Below are 19750 nucleotides of genomic sequence, written 5' to 3' on the forward strand. Positions count from 1 at the left end.
TTTCCCTTTGTGTGACGAGGCCATGACGGGTTGTGAAGATAAATTCACTGAAAGATTTGGCTGTTTGCGTACTTCGGAACAGGTAAACTATATTTCATTCATTTTTAAATGTTAAAGACGTATCTGTGGCTTTATACGTTGTCATGAGAAACGAGCTGTTTACTAAAACTAAGCGTTAATCGTATTGTAAAGTTTTCTCGAGACTTCTCCAGCACTTGGCTTATTTCAGAAAGTTTATCTGGTTCACTCAACGGTTGGATTGCAAAAGAAAACAACACAGGGGGAAAGATAACAATATTTTATTGAAATAAAAATTCTCTCTTGTCCATTACTTTAAGTTTAAAAAAAATAATAAAAAAAGTCTAGCCAATCTTGTCCTTGCTTTGGGTTGGTTCCACTCTGCTGCTCTGAGTTGATGTGGTTTCTTTATCCTCATTTAATATTCCAACTTTAAAATCCTGGTCTATTTTATCTGATGCCCTGGTCCAAGCCGGGGACAGTTGAACACTTAAAAGAGTTGACCGTTTGCTCTCAAGTGAGGTGGACAGCGTAAAGGAAAGTGAGAGTTTACTCCCCGTGCCTCCGGGGTCTCAGTCTTAATTTGTCACAATGCCACACTCGAGTTATTTTGGAATTGATAAGTGGAAAAAAAAATAATATGCCAATTCGTAATTTGATTGAAGATGCTAATCCGCAGTCAACGCATCAAAATTTACCAAAGTTGCAGTAAATTAAATAAGCTCGTCCTACCAGAAAATTTTACTTGAAACCCTTTTTGAATAGGAAATTTCTGCAACCTGGACAAGAAAAACCGAAGCGCTGAAGTATGGCGGTCAGTTTCAGTGCATAACCGTTGAAATCAAGGAAAGAATTGAACACAGAATCCGCCAGTCTGACTTCCGACCAAACCACCGGCCGACCGTCATTCCACAAACTTCACCAAAGAGCACAAGTCGCTAAACGTCTCTCATCAGTGAAGATACCGATGTCAAGTTTCTCTCTTGAATTTGGATGAAAGAAATTGGCCGATATTTATATTTATGTTGAGAAAAGGTTATGTGTTATAGAAAAAAAAAAAAGGGTTTAAGTTAAATAGTCGCATTCAGCTTGTTTGTTTGTTGCCCTGTTTCACATCACGTGATGTTCCTCTGGAGAGTTGTTTCTTTCAAATGTAAATCGCATTCCCGCGCGAATGAATGAATAAATCGTACAAAGACAATTCTCCTGAGAACATCCGTGATGTGAAACCAGCAATTAACATACCAAGCTGAACGGGTGAACGCGTGTTATGGAAAGATATAGGCTGAATTGCTCCTAGCAGTCTTCAAAAATTTGGAAATCACTATGCGCTATAATAAGGTGTTTAAAATGAAAGTTCAGTTTAAATTAAATGTTCATGTACGCGAAGATAAATAGAAGTAGAAATGATAATTGAAAATTATGTATTAAAATAGACTAATTTTGTTGTGATTGTTTTTTAATTTGGCCGAATCTTGGCATCAAATTGTTTCAAAATCAAGCTTGACTCGATAATTCCCTTTGTAGTTCAAAAGGAAGTTTAACTAGAATACTTAAATATTCCCAAATCGCGACTAGCTTTGTCACGCAACGTCTCTATCGACTTTGTGTAGGAACATTTCGTGACATTCCAAATGTAACTGTGACGGAGAACTCTGAATTTTAGTAAATTTTAAGTACAGTTTTGAAAAAAAAAGCAATATACTCGTGAAAAAATTGAGCCTAGCCAATACGTACAGGCCTGAAAAAAATGTTTATTATTGTAAGAATGCAGGAATGCTATATTGAATAATTTCTTGCTGTATATTGATATTATATGTTTTGTTTTAATTTAAAACAACAACAACAGTAGTATATATAGTATGTAAATATAATTGAAGCAAAAAGGTTTCTATCTCTGTTTTATTTGTTCTATAGGTTTGGCACTGAATTAATGAAATGTTGGTTAGAAATTGAGTGATTGAAAGTTCTTAAAATGACGATCAGTAAATAAAAGATGTCTCAGAATTACCCTTCATCAATAGACTGATTAACTGTTACATAAAAATTTGCAGTTTACCAGCCTACAATAAAGGATTATTCCTCAAACGCCTATATAATTATTCATTTGTTACAAACAGATCATTGACAAAAAAAGGAAATTATTTTAGTGTATTCAACATTCCAGAAACTTAAGGAAGACTAGGCGCTAGCTTTCGGCACCTAAGGATTTCCAGGAATGTTTTGGTAATTAGCGTAAGATATGATTTGTTAATGGTCACCAAGGCGACCATTAGGCAATTATAGCTCATGCTGGTCACCAAAACAATCCCAAAAATCTGAGAGTCAAAAGCTGGTACCTGGTCTCACTAAGCTTCTGGAGTGGCAAATCAATGAAAGTTATTTTTGGAGAATGGAAAATTATTAGTTATAAGTTACACTAAATTGAAAATTAAATGAAATGAATTAAGCTGTGGAAAAGGGGGAAAAGGGAAAATGAGAAATTCAGAAAAAAATATTAATAAGAAAATGCTCTTTTTTTTCAAAAAGATCTGATTTGTTATAATTGGGCCTATAGGATTTATATTTTATTTTTTAGTATTTTATTTTTTCAAGTTTACATTTTAATGAAAAACTAAAAGAGAGAAAACCTGACCCAGCAGAAACCCAATCAGAGAGACCCCAGTGACCATTAGCTCAATTTGATGTCATAAGTGAAAATCCAATCAAGTCAGACCAATGAAATTCAGTGCTCTCCTCTGTCCATGCTTTCTCTAGAGATGCACCTTCCTTGAGCCCCACAATTCAGCACTCCTGTTTTACATCCTTGGTTGTGGAACATTTCCTGATACATTAACTGCAAAAAGCATCTTGTTGGGCCGAAAAAATACTGAATTGATGGTGTGGTATTGTGACAAATTAAGTGAGACCCTAAAGACATGAAAAGCAAACTCTCACCTTCCTTCATGCTGTCCACCCCACTTGAGAGCAAAAGGCCAATTCTTCCAAGTGTCCAACTGTCCCCAGCCTGAATTACAGAATCAGATATAGTTTCCCAGGATTTCTCAGTTGGAATATTTCAGAGGACATCAGAAACATACACCTTCTCAGAGGCAGAGCTTCCACAACCCAGCATGGACGTGATTGGCTAGATTTGAATATGACCATCTTGGTCTTGGTGTGTGTGCCACCTTCTGTCCTGGAATTAAATGATAACCAAAGAACTTTAGTAGATACATGCAAGCTCATTAGCATTATAAATATACATGTACTAATACAGAAAAATATGACTCTTTGTTGGTGATACAAGTACAGAAAAAAAACAAGATTAAAACCTTAAGTTAGCATTTGGGAAGGCTGTACTCAGGATACTGAGCAGAAAATCCTACAAGCTTAAAAAAAAAACAGTCGAAAAAATCCCGATGATTTGTGTAGCAAATTAAGTGATCAAAAAAGTCTAAAGGGAGCCTAAGTGAGTCCTCAAAATATAATGACTTGCAACACCAAGAAAGAACCAAGAAATTTATGTACAACAAATTACATGCACATGTTGTGCAAGTTAACTTCATGTTTGTCGACAACTTCTAGGTGAGAAACTATAGTTAAATTTTGGTTAGTTCTTAATAGTGTTTTGGTTTTGTTGTTGTTGTTTTTTTTTTCAAAAGATCCTTTTGTCTTTGTAAGATTGCCACTTGAAAACATTTCTACACATTAATGGCATAAACTCATATTTGTGGCTAAAGGCCAAACACATTTGCATTGATTAAAATTTTGGTAAGTCTTGAAAGTAATAAAATCCAAGACTAAGACTATCATTACACCTAGCTAAAAGTTGCTACTATTGTAGTGCTTGAAAAATAAGTGCTAATTTTTAGTTTGTATAATTTCAATTTCCACCAGTGAGCTTGCAGATCTACTTATGAACAAGGAAATAAAACCAATATTAACAAAGGAAGCATAAGTAATTATAGTTAGACTGTTATAAAAATAGTACAAAATATAATGTAATGGTAAACAGATGTCAATTTGCATCTCACTTCTAGCCTTCATGACAACTGAACATGGAAAAATGGTTTAAACCAGGCCACATTTTGGAGTTGAAATAATTTTTACATGTATCCAAACTAATATAAATTTCTGAAGCAAAATGTATGGCTGACTATCTTACATCTTATAATTAAAAATGCTTCCCTTGTTTATGAATTAAACAACCACCGTCAAGCTGCCAAGCATTGAAAAAAGGTTGATAAAAATTGGAATCATGTTTGAAATTCTGACTGCCCACATGTATTTGAAAAGCAGTTGGTGAATGGGTGTTTTTAACAAAACAAAAACATTATTTCAAGATTTATGAGAGCTATAGTAGAAAGAGTGAGTGGCAGGGTGATGTTGATTGTTGTTAGAAGTTACATATTTAATAAGTACAATGGAATACACTAAAATAATAAGTAATCCCTCTGAGCAGTGAAGTATGTGCTAGCTGAATTCTAAGAGTTTTCCACCTAATATTAATTTATCTCAGCTTGTAATGAAGCACAGCCCAATTAGCCAAAGCCAAATAGTGAAAAACTGGATGTCCTGTGCACACGTTGACTGTGTTAAAGCCCTCTAATCTCAAAACTAATTTGCCTCAAGTTACTGAATTTGATTCCCATGTTTTAGGCTAAGAATAAAACCTTAGTATGTGCCTGAATGAAATAAAAGTTGTTTAGCAGTTACCAGACTGACTAAAGGAAAATAATTCATAAATGAAAATAATTCACTGTTCTTCATACATGTATGTCTCTTCAGTTATTTGGCAAATAATGCAAATCTTAAATTGAAGAAATAAACTCTTGAAATGTAGTCGAGCATGAGTTTGTTGTTGTTATGCTTTGTTTAGCCCTAAATGTGATCAGCAACCGGTTTCTCCTCTCAGAGGCAACCCTACACATCCCAAGAATTGACCAAATGACCAAGTATCAAAAGTAAATTACCTTACTTTGGTTTTAAAAAATGATTAATCAGCATATATGTTAAAGGTAAAAGAACCCCACTGCTCAAAAGGACCCTGTGCTGTACCATTCAAGCCTAACTCAACTGAAACAAGCAAGTGCAAAAAAAAAACTTCAATTCAGTGGATTCAAGTCAGCCAGTTGGAATGGGTGCAAAATGAATAAACTATAATTTCATGATTAACTGCAGGTTCATTGATTTTAGACACAGGTCTTTGCTGCAACATGTAGTAGTCTACAGATGTGCATCCAACGAAAACAAATTGCTGTGAAAGAGACGATGGCTGGTCATTGGAAAGTGTACTATTGTTTCTCTCATAATGCAGACACCTAGGATGTAGAACGCATGTCCACACCGGGAGCTTTTGCGGTACCTTTTAAGGTACTGAGTTGAGGAAAAAGACAGAATTGGTACCTCTTAGGGGCGAAAAAAATTCAAGCCATGCCCACAAAACAGGATCTTAGTACCTCTTAGGGGTTCATTTCAAAATTTCTGAAGAGCACCCCGTCCTGAATTTATATGGGAGTTACCCCCCAGAACAGTAAGTATGCAGAACATTGCTATCTACATCCTAAGGGACTACACCATGAGACAAACAACAAGACAAATAGTCTGTTTGAAATCAAATAATAAATTTGCATACTGCAGTGAAGACTACGTACAGTAACAAGGACCTCTGACTCCAATAAATCGCTTACAGTGGACACCTGGGATGATATTCAATTGCAATGTGTAGTTTTCGGAGACAAATTTTGCTAAAAAAGGCACTTGTTTGGACAATAGTGGCACACACACCTACATGTTACAACAGACCTCTTTAGCTTGGGTAGTTTGTTTTCCCATTGTAGACCATGTGATATTCTCTAGAGAATTTTTCTTTTAACCATCTTAAAATTATTCATTCATACACATGCGACTATTTAACAATTTGAAAGCAAGCATTCTCAAGAGTATCATCACGTGGTCTGCAATGGGAAAACAAACTGCTCAAGCTAAAGAAGTCTATTATCTTACTATCTTTCCCTTAATGTTCATTGCTAACGTGACAAGACTATGGGTTGCATTGGTATGTGATTTTGGTAGACTGTGAGCAGTCTCTCTTTTCCTCAAAAATCCATGGGGAAGAACGCAAAACAAGCAAGTGTGCTAGCATAACTGTGAGCGTGAGGTGCGAGCGGTAATGTTGCAAGCCGCTACAAGTGTGGGCGTTGGAAGACAAGCGAAATGAGAGACTGCAATGGTTTCATACAACATTTTGGATGCTGCTTTGATGGGTTGCATCAATGACACCTCCAGCCTTTTTTGAATATGACACTCTGGTGTCTAATTTTTTACACGAATCAATTGAAGCTATATCGGTAAGATGCAATGAATGGTTTGAGAGATTACAGCTGAAACCAGACCTATGATCTCTCAACAGAGTTTGGCGTGTGCTGCATGTCACTTATTACGGTTAATGATAGATGTGTGTCCTAACTTCGCGACCAACCAACAGAATAACTCCGTCACCAGAGTGCTGGGCATCCAAAATGTTGTATGAAACCATCGCAGTCTCTCTTAATGCTCATCTTCTGACATCCGCGCTCCTAGTGGCTCGCGGCATCAGTCACAGTCACGCTCACACGCTTACTTGTTTTGCGTTCTTCCCCACAGATTTTCGAGGAAAAGAGAGACTGCTCGCAGTCTATAGTTTTGGCAGTGTACAACGTTTGTGTACAGTGTATTAATAGTCAGTCAGTAGGAGCCTCAAGTCAAAGAGGTGGTCTACTGTAAGCATGTTGAGTTGTTTAATGTTAAGTCTACAGGGTATGTTGAAGAACTGGTGTTAGGTCAGGTCTTTGTGAGTTTGTTGGCAGTCTCTGCTCGTAATAATGCAGTGAGGCTTATGTGAACCACAGTTTGTCTTAAAGATGCGAGGACATATTCCTTTTTCAAGTTGTTGTCAGTCTTCTGTTGCCAGTTGTCCTGTGAGTGAGTCAACCATTGGCAGTGAAATCTGTGCTGGCTCTGTTTGAAGTCAATATTTTGTTTTGTTGATTTGTTCAGGTCAAGGTGCAAGTACTTGCTGATGTCAGATGTCATCAGTTTTAAACCATCTGTGATTAGTCAAGTTTGTGTTGGCCGATCTTTTTGGTTTGTTGAGATCAAGAAAAAGTCATTCAAAACGTCAGATGTTGCCAGTTTCAATCCACCTATATATTTACATGTCCAAGTATAGTTAGTTTGTCAAATCTATGCTAGTTCTGTTTGAAGTTCAAGTTTGACTTAGTTGGTTTGGTGAGGTCATGAATAAGTCATTGAGAGATGCAAGGAGTTCCTGATGTCAGATTTTGTCAGTTGTAATCATCTAATTAATATGTACATGTACAAGAGAGTATTGCTAGTCAGCCAAATTTGCACTGGTTCTGTTTGAAGATAAAGTTTGTTGGTTGTTGACGTCACTTGCACAGTGCAAGTACTGTAGCTCTTGGTGACAGTTGTTGTCAGTGTCAGTTTATCTATGTCAGGCTTTTAGCCAGAGTTTGAAAAGTGGCTGTCCAAAATGTGCCAAAGGGCCTGCTCAAATGAGCAATTTATAAGGCAACATATAAAAAAATAAAACAATTTTCTTTAGATGCCTGGACACCCATCTGGCTAAAAGCCTGGTCTACGTACATGTACAAGTATTTCTAGTTGGCCAAATCTGCACTAACTCTGTATGGTTGTTGATATCATCTCTCCATACCAATGCAAGCAGGCTGCCAAACATTTATAACAAGAACCTTGACTACAAAGCTAAATTAAAGCAAATAAGAAGCAAACCTGAACAGGGGTTCTGGAACAACAGCTGGGTGAAAAACCTCCCCGTACGTCCACTTGCCCCTAGGAGGAAAACCCCGGGCCAGCTGTACCCCGTGTTCAAAGGCCTCCCGGGCTGGCCAAATAAAAACACTCTTAAAATAGACAAGCTATATGAATTTCAATCAAATTTGTCACATGGAAGTCTTTGGGAAAGATAAATGAGCAAATAACTAGTAAAAATATTCCATACAATGATCTTAAGTGAGTATATAATGGTTCATGTATACAAGGATGTGTAGCATGAATATTTTGCAAAAGTTCATTTCAGGATCTGAGATTCTTACAACTCTGTAATTCAAAATGACCAGCCTATCACATCATTTATGCTGAGAAAATAATAATTGTATTATCCAGATATAATTAAATGACAGCATAATTTATAAAGAAAAAAGCAAGTGCAGATTTGAAATTTACATGTAATATTTTCCAATGTGGATTTAGATCAACTTTTACTGACATTATTATTGGGTATGTAAGTTAGGGCAAAAATGTTTTTATTTTGTTTGTTTTTGTTTTTGTTTTTTATAAATTTTAGATCAATGCTTTGAAGATATTTGAAGGGAAATCCCAAAACTCACCAAAATATAAACCTTGCAAATAGTTCATGCCACACATGGTATTCATACTTTTAGTTTAAAACAAGTTCAATAAATAAATTTTGGGTTAAATATGCAAACCTCTTCAAATACACACTGCACTGCCTTGCTAATTATTATGATACCACAAACCATCATGTTATCTTGTCTTGGTGACCAATCTTTAAACGTCCTCTTTCATGTCTGTCCTGCTATCCTTTTTATTGTCTTTCCAAGTCCATACTGTCTTGTGATGCTCTCTGCCTGGTCTAATGTCCTGTTGTGAAACAAGCACGATGATACATGTATGTTACAACAAATATTTCTGGGCAAGTCAACAGTGGAATTATTGGTGACTATGGGGTGGGGTTCCATTGCATTTGTTCTTGTGTTGTTATATTGGTCCAGAAAAAGAAAACCCATACATTTGTCATTTTTCTGTGATAATCGATTATGCACTGATCAAGCATAATCAATAATATAGACCAACTGCATGGTTAAAGTTTTCAATTACAGTGCAGCTCAGATATATCCAAACCAAAATATATGCGTAATTCGCGTCAGCCCAATACGCGTATACGCGTATGGATATACGCACATACACGTATGCATATACGCACATATGCGTATACAGTATATACGCGTATACCTGATTAGTATGTATGAGCTAACCTATTGTTTTTTCTTCTCTTAACAAGACATTGTTGTTTTCAATGGCTTGACCGCTTGCCACAGAGCAAGAAAGAGTTTTCTTTATTTTGAATACGCATATACTGTATACGCACGTATGCCTTCAGATGGATCATGTGTATTTTGTGCACCCCTCGACCGATATATTGGTCGACATATCAACTGACACTCGACCGAGGTATCGGCCGATATTTCGACTGACACTCGACCGATATGTCGGTCAACATATCGATCGACACTCGGCCGATATATCGACCAAGATATGTCGGTCAACATATTGGTTGATATATCGGTTGAGTGTCGGTCGATATATCGCCCGACACTCGACCGATATGTCGGTCGATATGTCGATCGAGAGTGGTTGTCTGATTGTCGGCCAACATGTCGATCGATAGGCTACCGACATTCCCCCGATACTTCACCGATACTGGTGACTGTAGCCTGCGTAATTTAACCTAGGTTAGTAACCTTTTGCCGAGCAGCGCAGATATCCCTGTTTTACCCCCCGCTTCTCAGAGGCTTCTTTGTATAAACCTGGTGTAGTCAATCGAAAAACCGAACTAAAAATCAATCGGGCTCAATCTAACCTGATGGGTCGGATTGTTTTTTGATTGGTTCGGTAATCGAACATCATCTAACTAGAACTTTTCGGTGAGTTCGATTACCGAACTCAATCAAACCAATCGAACTCAATCAATGCGATTACTTCGATTTTGTTTGGCAGAAAGACAAAATGCATCCAGTTTTAAATGAATCGGAAAGATCTGCCTCTAGCATGTATTTGAAGCAGTTTGACAACTTTTAAGGTTGACCAAAAAAGGATGAAATGCGCATAACTTATACATCTGACCCTGGCAGTCGAAGCTTTTGACTTATATTATACGACAGTCAACCAATATACCACCGAATATCAACCGACATTCCACCGACAGTCAATGGTCAAGGTATCGGCTGAGTGTCGGCTCCTAGATCGATTGACACTCGACCGATGCATTGGTCGACCTATTGACCGACACTCGGCCAATATATCGGTCGATATGTCGACCGAGATATCTCGGTTGGTATATCGGCCCAGTGTCGATTGATATGTTGATCGACATATCGGTCGAGTGTGGGTCGATATATCAGCCGATACCTCGGTCGAGTGTCCGTCGATATGTCAACCGATATATCGGTCGAGGGGTGCACAAAATACACATGATCCCTTCAGACTAGAGTTATTAGGAAAATGTTGGCTGAAACTAACATTTTGCAATTGGGCACTTGACAGAAAATTAACTGACTGAATATAATTAAAAGAGAGAGTATTTTGCCGAGAGTATTTTTGTCAAATAGAACCTGCATGCTTCAACAATCCCATCTTCATGGAGCAAACACAACCGAATGAACTTTGTTTCGACACAAAGTAAACACGGTCCAAGCAAGAGCGCCACTTGGAAACATGTGCCGAAACACAGAACTTTTTCTTGAAGAAAATTAAAAATAAAATGTGAGCGGCGCACCATAGAAACTTCAGTAAACAATTCTTTCGTCGTGGAAAGAGTATTTTACCATTTGCAACAGTTTGTGTCAGATATAACCGGAGATATTCTTTTCTTGACAAGGTCTTCGGAACGCTTCAAACAATAAACATTCTCGCAAGCGACTTGCTGACGCATGCCGAAACACAGAACTTTTCCTCGAAGAAAAAATAACTAAATGTGAGCCACGCGCCAGTGAAACTTTGATAAACAATTATTTGGCTAAAGAAAGAGCATTTTACCATTTGAACAAACGATTTGTGTCAAATATAACCGGAGATATAATTTTTTCGGCAAGGTCTTCGGAACACTTCAAACGATAACCATCTCGCAAGCAACTTGCCGACGCATGCCTAAACACAGAACTTTTCCTTGAAGAAAAAAATAACTAACCATGAGCAGCGCGCCATAGAAACTTTGATAAACTAATATCTAGCTAAAGAAAGAGCATTTTACTGTTTGAATGAACGATTTGTGTCAAATAAAACCAGAGATGTCATTTTTTCAACGAAGATCTTAAGAATGGTTCAGACAATAAACACTTTCCAAACGACTTGCCGACGCGTGCCGAAACACAGAACTTTTTCTTGAAGAAATAATAACTAAACGTGAGTGGTGCACCATAGAAACTTTAATAAACAATTTTTTCGTCAAGGAAAGATTATTTTACCATTTGAATGAATGACCTGTGTCAAATATAATCGGAGATATAATTTTTTCGACGAGGATCTTCCTTTGTTTAACAAACACTGCTTCACATAAAGAAACTTGTGGGAATGCATAACAAAGAGACATATACGCACATATGTGCGCGTATATATGCGTATATGTGCGCGTGTTAACATACGCGTATACGCAAAATACGCTCGTATAATACGCGTATGCGTAGTTCGCATATATCTGAGCTGCACTGTAATTTTCGATTGTAATTGATGATAGACACGCCACTATATGAGCAACTGACCATTTTTTGCATGTTCTTGGTGCTTGGTGATGTTTAAATGATTATCGCTACAATTATTCTTGTTTGGGATGACGTTTATTAAATTTACACTGTTTTCAGCTATGTATAGGGGGTAGCAAAAAGGAAACGAGAGGTAATAAAAATGTTTCTTACATGTATGTATAGAGTAGCCAGCATGCCCAGGACAATTGGAGGGTGATTTGTGCTGGTTGCCAGTGCTTCTGGAGATTTTACCCTACTTGTACATCTTCGTATATTTCAAATGTCAGTGGTAAGATGTTTAGTGTTCTAAAGCAAGGTGAGCCTGGCAGAGATTCTCCCAGGCTCAAACTGCTTTGCATGAGATTTGATCATGAAGGGACTCAGGTTATGAAAGTTTAGGCTGGCAAAGAAGGTTACAAGAGCATTTACCTGGCTGGTACAGGGACTATCCACTGCCACAATTCCATGCTCCACCTATTGGGCTTTTCCAATATCTGTAAAGACTTGTCCACTGCCAGTCCAAACACTTGTAAATCCGGATTAGTCCACTATCTGTCCCCGAGATTTCTTACAGCTGTAACTGTCCATCTAAGGTTGATTATATACACTGTCAGTATCAGTGGAAACATAAAGAAAAGGTTCTTGTTGGTGGTGAAATTCTCAGCACCTGACAGATCAATGCACAAGCCTGCAAATAATTTTTGTCTCTAAGCAGGTCATTTGTCAGACCAAGGACAAGTTTTGACCTGACAAAAAGCCAGTCTGGTCGGACAAAAAATGTTGTGTTGTTAGAAATCAAAAATAAGAGACGTTTGAGACATTTTGGTATTTCATTGTACTCCCTTTGCCAAAATGTCGGTTGCAAATTCGAATGACTCAAAAGTAAAGTCAACTGAGTGTAAAATCAATACTAGCATCAGAAAGGAGACCTTTACATGAAGTCAGGTATCATTTTGCCCGTTGAAAATTGACAAAATTAATGTACAAACGTTTGTATCCCTAGTGTGCCTTCACTCACTTGATCACACATGTATTCTGTATTTTTCAGTGTATCAAGTCTCCCTGGCCACAACATTTAAGGAAAAACAACAGGAAAAGCAATGAAATGATCTCCCGCATGGACAGCTTGTCAGTATAAAAAGTCACAATAACATTCAGAGAATTGATATTGGCTGAAATGAGTTCTTCAACTTTTTCTGAAAGCTGTTTCCCCAGAAAATGTTTTTTGGGGTCAATGGAATAATAGATGAAACTGGAATTTGAAGTGGTTGTGATTACAAAGCATGACTAATTTTAACACATGTCTTTGGTACGGAAACTATATTTGAATCACAGGCATTAAAAAAAAAACTATGAAGAGCTATAAAGGTGATTTTTGATAACACGGACTAGAAAAACATTTGGTTACATTTTAGTGGTTTTAAAGTTTTGAAAGCAAATGCATTCAGATAGAGTCGATAAACAAAACATGAAAATTTGGGCCATGTTATAATTGTAATTTTAATTTGATAACAAATAAAATGTATTTATGTATGTATTCAATTTGCATAATATTTTACTTGGGCCAAATTACAACTAAAAATTAATTCCACAACACTTGCAGATAACAAGCAACAAACTAAGACCTCAGATTTTGGTAGTTTTTCAGAAGAACGTAATTCAGACTAAATGGGGCTTCATGATCTCTCACGATGCCACCACAAGCGTAAATTAACATATAGCCAGAATAGTGGCACTGATGTGGCGTGTTTTACAATTTGATGGGACATTTGAGATGATGCATTGCATGTGATAAAATTATTTCTCAGAAATGGAATAAAAATGAAACTGATAACAAAGCTAGTCTGCGTAGTATTGTGTGGCAGTTAATAAAGTAACTTGTTCCGTATTCGGCCACAAATTTCCAGTTAAAACTTTTCTCATTGTAGCAGAAATGCCCAGTCAGAGTGTCCTTCCAGGCTAAGCTTTTGCCTGTCAAAACCTCAAATTCACTGATGAATTGTCTGATGACCGACTGTTATTTGCAGGCCTGGATGCAGTATTTCATTTTGGTTTTCCCCTCTAACAGTAAAGCCAAACAAATTATGCATGACCAGAAATTATGTTCAGAAATGATGAACTGACATTTCATCCTCTGTAAATGTATATAACTAACAGACTTGAGAGACAAAGAAATTTCCAATAAGAAAGTGTACATAATTTTTTTTTATAAACAACTCAAATGTTTCTGTTAGCATCTGAACAACACGGACCTGATGTACATGTATAACATAATACTTTTTTAGAGTCTGTTTAGTCATTCTTTGAATATAATCACTGGCTGTCTGTTTAAATTTTTGAATTTGTCAGTTTGTTTCTCTAAACAAAGAACCCTGAGCCATGTCTGACCCACCATCCACCCCCACCTTTATTACCTGCCAATGTCCGACAGAAAAGCAGATAAATTGGAATGTACTTGCAAGCATATGGTATTTACCTGGTCAGCAAAGGTAACAAGTTTGCCTTTCTCCAGTTGCAACCGTTGACATATAGACAGTCTGTATGGTGTCCTCTCTTCCTATTTCTTTACCTCATGTCTTGTTCATTCACATCCATCCAGCTCCTCCTTGGTCTGAAAAACAAGAGTACAATTTGTACTTTATCCATTTATACATCCGAGGCAAGAAATTACTGTTAAAATTAACCTTCCCTCTGCCATGGACACAAGATTTCACACCAAATTTTCTGCCAAATTAAACAACTTAGAATTATTATTACTAACCCGAACCCTAATGATGATCTTTACTATTATGAACAATAGACTGAAATTATGCCATAAGAAACCTTTAACTGCAAAACTGACCCTACTTTTTTTTTTCTTTCTTTTTAAATAAAATATTTATTACAACACTTCACAAAATTTAAAAAAGATTGACTTGCACCAAATTTCTATCCTACTTACAGCTGTTATACCAAACAAAGAACGGTACTGACCATACTTGAGGGGAACATTGGGGTTTGCGGTATTGCAGTATTGTACAATTTTTCTTGCGGTATTTCGGTAATTATAATTTTGAATTGTGGTATTGCGGTATTACAGTATTCTCCAAGCCTAGCGATACTGTTTTTAGCATTTTTGACGGTATTAAAAATTATCCTCCAAGTCCTCCAACATTTTCCGAGCCTTTTCCAGTTTTCAATCGGAAAAGGGTAAGTTATTTTTTGTTAATTATTAGCCAATGGATGTTACTTATTTTGTCTAAAACCAAAATTACCAAACTTAATGTTCATTAACAAATTCCTAATTATTATTTCTGTGTTATTGATACTCTAGACTTGACATTCAGAGTAGTGGTTTTGGTGTGACATTGAGTTTCGACTTGGTATGTAAGTCTCGTGGTATTTAGCGATATTTTTTTTTTGCAATATTGCGGTACAGTTTGCCGACTTTTTTGCGGTATTGCGGTGTTCAGAACCTCCCATTGGCTAAACTGAATTACTAGCCTTCACATTACCGCAGATACCCAAATAGACTGAACTATATCACTTTGGAGATAATGAGCTAATATATTGTGTGAGGTTTTTTCAATATTTTTATTGGTTGCTCAGAAAATCCCTTTTGAAGTTGTCCAAAATAAATTTCCTGGTTGTTACTCTAGGACTCCACTAGGAAAAATGTTTTGATTTAGCACCTGTAGCATTGTCTTGGATAGTTTTTAAGAGGTTAGATATTCGTTTTTGTAGAATATAAACTCGATTGAAGGCCAGTCTCATATTTTTTGCTCAAAACAAACGGTGCACGTGCGCGATGATAAGAATTTAAATGTCCCGCTGCATAAATTATAAAATTACAAGTTTACACCTCAACCGAGTAAATGCTTACTTAGACAAAACCAAGAGAGGAAATATCAATAGAAAACTAATCTCGCACACAGCAGCTTTTGTGTTTAATCTAGACTTACCTTTGGCATGAGTCTTGTATTAACTAGGAGTCGTGAGGTTGTCAGTGTAGACGGTGGGTGGAGTATGGCATCGTCGTGGTCTCCGTTTCAGAGTTTTGAAGCCATTTTTCTTGCACCCAAATACAATCAAACGAAGGAAAATAGGTTTCGAAAGGCAAGTGATCGAAAAGATGGCGACTTCGTCGTAGCTTTGGCACCGAAATAAGTTTATAATCCCTTCGTAACCTTCCACCGCCATGTTTGATTCTACTTCGTGCCCAGTTTCTTTCGCCTCACGGAAAACTCAACCTCACAGGAAAATTTCGCGGGAAAGACGAATTTCCGCGGGAACGTAAGCGGGATTACGTTAGTCGCGTTAAGCCGCGGGGTTTTATTTCTCTTTCTAGGTTTAAATGATGAATTTTTCATGTAAACCTGTCTTTTTTTTCAATTTGACAAAATTCTTGGGCAACGTGTCGTACTGCAGGCCTCTAGCGGAAAAGTCACGGACTAGGGAAATCGGTGAAGTTTACCTTTGTCGTGTTGTCTTCCTGGGAAGATTCGGATTATTCAAATAAAATGACTACTCATCGTATTTAAGAGGATTGGTATGGGGTTTACCTAATAGCCGAGAATTCACTGTTAGCTGAAAAATGACGCGTGTTTAAACTGAGATCTGCAAAATTTACAGACAGCTAAGAAATCGCCGAAAATTTAACTTATAGCGCGAGGGATTCAATACTGTCATCTACAGCCTCGTTGGTTTGCGTAGCTGGTGAGACTTCCCTCCTGCTTTACAGGTTGGATCCTCAATTAATACCCATGCTACCTTGCTGTGCAACGTCGTTCTCAGAGCTTTAATTTTAACTAGAAATTTGGAACGAGGTTGCTTTCTGTGGTTTGTTCGGTGAGACGTTTTCCGGGATGCTTAGCTGTTTAAAATGTTGTAAATTTTTACTATAATACGATATCACTAGGATCCGTTACCCACAAAACTCACTGCAAGATTAGATCGGTTACTGATAAAAATATTTCAACAACCACCAAATCGTCTGCAAACAGAGGCGACCTTGACTTGCTCATGGAAACCGTAGACCTCTGGTGGCAAGGGAGATAATCTTACCGAAAAAAATAGTGATGTCGAAGAGTGAAGTTGAGCAAGATCTCTTGTTAGTAAAGCTATGGGTTTGATCAAGGGAAAGATAGGATAAAAGGAATGAGAGTTGATATCTCATATAGGCCTCATTCCCAAGGTGATCCCTCCCGAGTTATTTTTAGACGTCGTACCCAGTTCTTCCACATATAATGTTACCACGCGTGTTGCGTGGATGTTTTCGTGGAGGATGGCAATGCGTGTAAATCCGCTTGTAGACTATTGGGCTGTGTGTCAGTGACTATGTGTCAGTGCCGACTATATGTTAGGTGAAAGATGCATTTTATACGGGATTACACACGAATCGAACATTGAGTGTTCCTCTTCGATTTTTCATCAGATTTTTAACTTTATTCCATTTATCTCCAGCAGTGAGTAAGGGCCTGTTTACGAGAAGGGAGGGTTACCCTAGCAAGCGGGTTAACCCTAGCTGGAGGGCAAAAGATAGCCCAAGTTTACAGAGAAAATTTCACAGGTAGGGCCCTACAACCCGGGACAACTTAATACGCGGTTACACCCAAAGGGTCCGGAAACAAGTAGAAAGTTAACCCGGGTAGGCGGGTTAACCCTATCAGGAGTGTTTACAAGGGAAAAAGTTAACCTGCCTGCCAGGGTAACCGTAGCACGCAGATAGGGTAACCCGCCTACTCGGGTAACCCTAGCTGCCTTGTAAACACGACAAAGAAAAATAGAGGCAATGTGTGAGTGCTAGGGTAACCCGCTTGCTAGGGTAACCTTCTCTCCTTGTAAACAGGCCCTAAAATGCACATCTTATGTTTCCGAGGAAACAAGGGTATCATGTTGGATACCTTGGCGAGAAAAAACAAAAGTGTCAAGTTACAAACGTTGGCGTGAAAAGTAAAATTGTCACATTTGCTACTTCTACGTATCATTGAATTTAAAATGAACGAAACTCAATCACGTAAAACACCCAATAAAATTCAAAACCGTCTTGTCAAACGGAAATTGTAAGTTATTTTTGGGCCTTGAAAAAAAAAAAATACAAACATGAAACATACACACCGCTAAGATTATGTCTTATCATCTCATATCTTACTGCTCATATAGGAAAAGACCTAGTTGACTACCAAGGGAGAGAACGGTAGGGGTGAGGACCCGTGTGACTACTGTACCAGAGCCGTAAATTGCACTCTGCAATATCTGAGATTGTCTTACTAGTTCTTGTAAGTTTTAATGGTTTGCCACTTCAAAACTATATAATTTATTATCATGCTATACCAGAGACGGCGCTCGTTAATAAAATGACAAAAATGATGCCAAACATAATGAAGCACTAAATCCATCAAAAAGATAATCTAGCTTTTTCCATCTTAGACAAATTATCCGTCTGAGACGAATTTGAGCGGTTTTCATTTAAGCGTCGAAAAGTAATTGGTTTTGCATCAACTACGCTACACGATTGGCCTAAAAAACTAGCGCCACTTTTTCACCCAATCAGAAAACCAAAACCAATCGTGACTCACTCGCTATCGTTTTCCCGCGCTTTGCGAAGCTTTGATTGGTTCATTGTATTGTCTGAGTCCTTTTTGATTGGCTAGAGTGATAACTTTGTTTTTGGTTTTACAACAGTCAATTGAAAACCACTTTATCCGTCCATGACAAATTATCCGTCCTTGAAACATTATACGCCCCGGACGAATTATCCATCAGAGACGAATTATCCATCTGAGAAGTATTATCCGTGTGAGACGAATTAGAAGTCAAAGACCAGTTACTCATCTGAGACGAATTATACGTCTGGGACGAAGTATACCTCTATAAGGAATTATTAAATTCTCAGCCTCGGATAATGCAATTCTAGCTTTCTGATTGGTTCACTGGATCTCGGTTACCAGCCATTATACCTGCGTTTGACCTTATATGGAAATGAAAGCGGCAAATGTCGCTCGGCATGAGCTTTTTCGCGTGAAGCAAAGTTTCGTCGACAAAAAAAATGGATGAAAGAAAGCACATTCGGTGAGCTATCTACACAGCAAATACAGGAAATTATGGACAATGCCGACCCAGTAACAACAAAAAAGCCACAAAGCTCGAGATAAGATTATTTAACGGTACGTATACGTTAAGTTTCCCTTAAAGTTGCAAAATTAAAATATGACCGGCGAGATTTTACGCATTCATGAAGATTATGTAACAAAAACAAATTTTACCTGAACAGAATGGCTTGCTAGTCCTGGGGGCACCAAATTTTCGAAACCGATATAAGAAATGTCAAAAGAAGAACTGAATGTTCAGTTGAAGTGTTTTACTCGTCTGCGAGGAAGAAAGATGACACGTATTCCAAAAGTTCATTGATTAAATCCATTAAAGCCGCCAGTTGATCATTTCTTTCGCACGCCGCCGCACAACAAACCGTTTTCCATTATCTCTGACCAGGCAAATAAATTATTAGAGCATATGCATTTGTAAAAGGCCGCAGGAAAACAGGCATAATTGCCGGCGTAGTCCATAAGAAACCAGTTTCCAATGAGCAGATGAGGAAACTGTTCGACTAAGCAAGCTCGGATCGGCCGAGAGCAAGAATCCCGCACAGCTACAGAGGACGACCTAGTTTTATCTCAGTCTCTTTTTTGGCCGACGACGACGACGAGAGAATCAACGACAGCTAGCGCCAACAATTCTGTCCTTGCGAAAAACACCTCAAGGAGTTGAGTGTTTTGAGCTGAACCGAAGTAAGCCTGGTTCTTTACCAGCCACGAGAAACCACCAGGGTGGCCTCGGAGATTCTGAGAATGAATCTGACGCTAAGATAGTTTCTGTCCTTGACTCTAAAACTGACCAACAATGAGCTCCACACATACAGTTCGAAATGCCAAGGCTTTCAAAGCAAGGGAATCCTGAGAGAGATCTTGTCGAGAATAATTTTGGCACAACGTCTGTGTCACATGGCGATCAAAGTTTTCCGCAGCATTATTACGATGGCAATGTGCAAGTGCACAATTATTTGGCTCTTCTCCATGACTCGAACTCGAACGCTTTTCAAACTTTCTGGCCAAGGTTATATCTCCTTCATTTGATAGACGTTTCTTGAATTCTACTTGATTGCAATTTCAGTCAGCAAATTCGTTTGCTTCGCTCTCAAATTTTTCATT

The 19750-nt window shown here is 37.8% G+C and overlaps 1 long non-coding RNA gene across 1 annotated transcript; it reads right to left on the reverse strand.

Moving 5' to 3' along the window:
* Positions 1-283: 283 nt before the first annotated feature.
* LOC149108356 (uncharacterized) lies at positions 284-15764 on the reverse strand. Its single transcript, XR_016208977.1, has 4 exons — positions 15506-15764; positions 14041-14175; positions 11994-12152; positions 284-8685 (listed from the first exon to the last, which is right to left on the reverse strand). It is a non-coding gene; the product is annotated as an uncharacterized LOC149108356 (long non-coding RNA).
* Positions 15765-19750: the final 3986 nt, after the last annotated feature.

The sequence above is a fragment of the Orbicella faveolata genome, unplaced genomic scaffold (assembly GCF_042242905.1).
Source record: "Orbicella faveolata isolate gen_17 unplaced genomic scaffold, um_ofav_v1 contig_26, whole genome shotgun sequence".
NCBI classification, from domain to species: Eukaryota; Metazoa; Cnidaria; class Anthozoa; order Scleractinia; family Merulinidae; genus Orbicella; species Orbicella faveolata.